The sequence below is a fragment of the Tetrao urogallus genome (genome assembly GCF_951394365.1).
Source record: "Tetrao urogallus genome assembly, chromosome: 2".
NCBI lineage: Eukaryota > Metazoa > Chordata > Aves > Galliformes > Phasianidae > Tetrao > Tetrao urogallus.
Window position 1 is genome coordinate 90444977 of NC_136814.1, and position 6076 is coordinate 90451052.

Consider the following 6076-nt stretch of genomic DNA (forward strand, 5'->3'; position numbering starts at 1 on the left):
GAATTTAAGCAGGACTTAATTAAAAAAATTTAGCTCCTTCCTGCATGGTCTAGTGAAAACTTATATGCTCGCTGCATCACTGAGAAATATTTGCAGAATAATTGGCCCCAGGAGAGTCATATGCAGGTGCCTTGAGATTCTTCCTCTACAAAGAGTAGCTTCCTTTGTTATCCACTGGCACAAGAAATGTTGAACTGCAATGTTTCTGGAGTATTATCCTTTGCCAATCACTTTTGTTCTGTCTTTTCAGGTATTTTTTGAGAACTGTCCTCACAGCGTTCCAAACGAAGAGAATATGGAGGTGAGCTCTACATTCATCAGAAGCCTTATGCCTCTGATTTGGATCAACAGTGTAGCAAAAATTTAGTTCCCCAAAGAAAGCGGTGGTCGCCTCTGCCATATGGATCATAACAACCCCAAGCAGCTGTATAAGAACATGAGCCAGCAGCATGCCCAGGTGGCTGAGAAGGCCAATGGAATACTGGCCTGCAGTGGAAATGGTGTGGCCAGCAGAATCAGTGAAGGGATCATCCCTTTGTATGTGGCACTCAAGGTGATGCGCAGGGAGTTGGTGGAATCACCATGCATGGAAATATGTAAGAGACATGTGGATGCTAAGTGACATGGCTTAGTAATGGATTTGGTAGAGTCAGGTCAGTGGTTCAACTCAATGACCTTAAGGTAATCATTCCAACCTGAATGATTCTTTAATTCCATGATTCTGGATCTTACCATAGCGCCATAATGTGGAGATGTCAATTGTGGCCAAAGCAGCTGCATTGGTAAACAGCCGTGTGTAGGAAAATCAGAGCCCCTTTTTACCACAGTATGCCTTGTTTTGTCAGATAATGGTTGGAAGGTCTATTTGTCAGAGAGCGCCTTGCCTGTTTAGATTGCTGGTATATCTGCTCTATGATATTTCAGGTACAACAGGCTTAACTTTGCAACCAAAGTCTTACTGTCAGCTAAATAATGTTCTGGGGAAGTTTCTTTAACTCTACTAATTCTATTGCAAACTTATTTGAGTCATTTAGAGGTTGATGATGTCTGATTATTTTTGCTATTCTGGTGTGAGTCTGGATATTACCTTTCATAAGTACTGCACTCTGTGGCTTCAGTATTTCAGAGTCAGTCTTATAACTTTCCATTCTCAACAGCTTTTGATAATTCAAAATTGTAAATGAACTAGATTTTTTGAAAAATTCTTTCTGAATGAAACAATACAAAAATACAATATCTCAAAAATGATGAAATGCGCCCTTTTAATGTTATGACATTTGTTTCTTGTAGACAATGAAATTTTAGCACTTGCAGTCCTCTGAGTGTACTTTCCATCCGATGCACGTACTGCAGAGAACAGAACTATTTCAGGTTATTATGTGCTATCTCTTTTGTGCTTAGGAAAACCTTTTGGAAATAATAACAGTGAGGTCAGGCAGCCATATACTTAATCAGTCTATTCCCTAATAGCTTATTTCCAATAGCCCAATAGAGGTTAATGTCAATTTGATTTACATTACAGCAGGAAATCCTGCAGTAGAAAATAATGGAGTATACTCTCATACGAAAACTCTCTTATCACATAGCTTCTTAAAAACAGCATATTTCCTGAAATCAAAGTTTAGGCATCGTGTTAGATATTTTGGTTTCTACTTGTGTTACCTGATGTTCTTGTTACCCTCACAAACTTCCTGTTTCTGGAAGGAATGACGTTCTTTGGAAATGAGTTCACAGTGTGCATTTACACAGTTGAAAAATATGTTTCCTTTTGTCAGTTATAAATGTGTTACCTTTTGATTAAATAAATGTTAGCTTCTGGTTTATTTCTGGTGAGAAAAGGCAATTCTATTTCAGTACCTTTTCAGTATTTTTCTGCATGCAATTCAATTTCCTCTTATTTGTTTCCATTTTGAAGTATTGTATTGATCTACCTTCATAAGAATGTGTTTCCATGTCTAACAATCTTTGTCATCAATTCTAGTCTTCTGGTTTTGCTATTCCACCCCTGGAGACACAAAATCTCTGTAATAAATTGCAATGAAAGAGCATAAATTAATTTAGTATGCATTTCCATGCACTGAATCTGCTTCCTGTAAAACTTTTGGTATTTCAACTAGCTGTCAATTTTTTTTAATAAGTGGATTTTTCAGAAGCATTTGCTTTTTTCCCTCACACATTTTCTTTGGACAAAGGGCCAGACTGAATAAGTAATATGCCAAGCCAGAAACAGCTTTCGTTTACATGTCAGTATTTTAAATTGAATTGGTTTTCTTTCCAAGCCTTATTTCTATCAGTAAGAACTGAGTTTGGCTAGAAACTGAAGACTTCTTGCCCCTTGTAGGGTTGGAGCTCCCTTTCAAAATGAAAAGGCTTAAAATAGTCATCCAAGAGTGTAAAAATAAAGCTAGACCGTTTTAGGTGGTTTTCTGGCATGTATTTTACAATTTGCTTTAATTAGGAATTACACTTCAGTTCCAAAAAATTAAGAATGCAATCATCGGCAATCTGCTTTGGAACAGTTTTTGCATGATTAATGTGTGTACAGGAGAGTGCAACATAAATATTTTATTTCAGTAAGATTGGACACTGCGAAGACTTGCAGAACTCAAGTACTGTATTCATTCAGAAAACTGTATTGTATCACAATATGTATTCTCTCATACATACTACATGTGTTTTAGCTTAAAATATTGCTATGGAGCCACTAGAAAGTGTATGGGGAAAGCATGAAGTAAGTCTTGCCATCCCTGAGCTGTTCCCACTAGTTGCTGAACTTACCTCCCCTACAGTTCTGAGCACGTAACAGTGGCAGTGCTTCACTTTTATGAGCTTTGCTGTAGTTATAGCTTGATGCCTACAGTAAACAGCTAAGAAAAGTAAGGTGAGAATTGCAAAAATATGCAGGATTTCTCCACACTGATTAGAAATTGAGAATATCAGTTTACACATCTGGATGTTAAAAATTTCATGAGATGAACTCCAGCCTAGGACTCTGGCACAACCACCTTCCAGCAAAAAACGCTGCTAAAGTGGAACAGGAATCCAGGAAAGGTTATATGGATGCTCTAGAGCCTGTGCTATGCACTGGCAGAGAGCTGTGAAGACAGCTTTCGCCATTAAATGGCCAAGTATGAGCCACTGCTGGAGGAGAAGGATGTTTCTGAGACTTATCATGCATACCTGACATTACTGGGAAATGGTGAAACTTAGCTTGGTGGCAATAATCTCCAACAGTTACCGTGGTATGGTCACCTCCCTGTTTCTTACCTTTCTCATTCTTGCTTTCTGTCTCCTGAGAGTCTGGTTCAGTCGGCAACTCCACCCAGTCCTCCACTGGGTGAGAGCCTGGACGAAAAGAGCACAGGAGAAATGACATTTCCAGTGGCATAATATTTTGCCAGCTGATGAAATAGCTGCTAAAGCCATGTTGTCTGGCTTTTGCTTTCAAAACAGCTTGGCTTCTATGAGAGTCAGAGACAAAGGTTGCATTTTCTATTACTTCTCTTGTGTTGTTTTTTTTTTCTTTATTTTTTTTTCCTGCTTTATTTGTTTCCCCTAAGGAAGATGGGATCAGAGCTTAGAAGCAAAATAATCAAATCTTCCTCATAATTACATCAATAAAGATGTTTGTAGCATGTTAAATACTATTCAAGAAGATTCTCAAACAAGATTTCATAGCCCTCCTCTCCACACAGCTTAAGAAAACATGGCAAAGCAGCTGGTTAGAGGAAGAAACTTCCCATTTGAGTGGCTTTGTTTGTTGGGGCTTTTTTTGTTTGTTTGTTTTTTGTTTGTTTTTCATCCTGGGCAGTTCTGTGGATGTCAACTTTTTACTCTGGAAAATTTGATTAGATGTGTGTAATTACTTTAAAAGGAAATAATAAATTTGTGAGCATGACGTCTGCAGAACAGATCAGCAGAAAAAAAGATAGAAGAGCATTTTAATGCTCAACTCTGCCTTGATGTCTCAAAAACAAATAGGAAAATCTGGACTAGTGCCCTCTCAAAGTCAACTGGGCCTATTTTTAGCGATCCAATTAAAGCCACAATTTCACACCAATGTCTAAGAGCTTAAAAGAATTATAGAATCATAGAACCATAGAATGGCTTGAGTTGGAAGGGACCTCAAGGATCATCAAGCTCCAAGCCCCCTCTCACAGGCAGGGCTACCAACCTCCATATCTAATACTAGACCAGGCTATCCAGGGGAAAAAAGAAGAAAAAAAAAAAGAAAAAAAAAACAACAAACATGAAACATCAGAAATTGAAAACAAGAACAAACACCTTTGCGAAAACTAAGAAAGACACCCAAGAAGGTACATAGTCAGTTCTGTATGCATACTTGTGTTGGGAATGCAGAGTGGATTTCTTCATGAGCCCAAAACTGAGCACAGTCCTAAGTATTTGGAGGATTTAAGCTTAATGGTAGAGCTGATGTTTCAGATAAGGATAAGAAAAACAGCACATGGAAGACAATGGATTAAAATATTAGGGTCATGTGGTGACTGATAACTTATGTGATCTTTTTAAGAGTCTAAATGCAGAACTCAAATAAAAGGAATTGCTTTTTTACTACTTAAGCTTGCCCAAATATGAGTCAATGTAAATTAGAATTACTACACTCTGCCTTCTAGGTAATTTCGTTTATGAATTTGAACAAGGAGTGAGAAGATAAAGAACTGGCCTTCTAGAGGAAACTCATGCTAAATCTGATCTGTCTTTAATCACTGGGAATGTGTTTTGTCTCCTACCCACATGAGATTTGGTTAATAATAACGCAAGATGGGCAATAGAATTCAGGGCTTTGTGTTTAAGAACTTTATGTCTTGCAAAATTAGGGACTGAAAATAAAATGAAGATTTTGTTTAGAAATGCACTGTAAAACTTCCCAGTTTTCCCAGCCCTTCCAACATTTGTGCACTTGCTTTACAAATGCAAATATTGCTTTGCTAATTTCATTTTCAGTAGAGAGGGCTAGAGCAGTAAGTTCTATGACATCAGGTTCAAGGGAAGCGAGCGTCTTTTGTGTGGTTAAGTAATAAATTAGAGTTAGCATTACAGCATTCCTAAGGCATTACAGGAATCCTTTGTCAGCACCATAAGCTCTCTTGGGTATTGATCAAGGATGACGCTTCTGAAGTTACAGGGCTGGTAAGGATGCCTGTGGTGGAAGAAGCAACGCTATTTCAATGCTTTATGAACTTTGGCTCTACAGGTGCAGGCACAGCTTCTGGATGAAGCACAGGTGTGCTTCCTTAGCACGCAGAGCATGTGGAGCAACCGGCCGGGTGCAGCCAGTGCTCCCCAGGGCCAGCCCTATTCCAGCCCAGCAGGTATGAGTGCATTGTGGCCCAAAATGCACTGCTGTTGCCCAATTGCTTCCACTTTGCCCCTCTTTGGGGCATGGACTAGAGCGCTCACAGGCACGGGGTGATGGTTGAACTAGATCACGTTAGCGGTCCCTGTGACCTTGATGATCATATGGTACTATGAAAAGCTCAGGCAGCCACAGCCAGACTTGCAGGTCTTTCCGTGATGCATAAGGAGCCCATGAGCATTACAGACTTCTGCTGGAGAAGCAGCAGAAAATAATATATCATTTTAAAGCACTCTCATGGTTCTTCAGACATCTGACCCTAGCTCATAGTTCAGAACGATGGAAAAATGAATGCTTGGGCAGGGATTTTTACAGACAAGCACGTCTGTGTAAAAATAAAAGGAGGACTGTAGGAAACACCACAGCTTTACACGCACCAAGCAGAGCCGCCGGGGCTGCAGCTGCTCAGCTGGACACACCGGCCTCGCGCTCCGAGGGCAGCGGCATTCCCCGGGCAGCCGAGGCTTTGACGGCACGGGGACACGGCCACGGAGCAGCGGTAGGGGCGCTGCGGCGGTGGGCCCGGCCGGGGCCCTACGCTCCCCCGGGCCGGGAGCCGCGGGCGCCGTCAGGGCCCGGCCGGCGCCGCGCCGGTTGCCGCGGTGACGGGAAAGCCCGCTCCCCCGCCCCCGCAAACATGGCAGCGGCGGCGCGGCCGGCTCCGGCGGGGAGCGGCGGCAGGTGAGGAGGGGCGGCGGG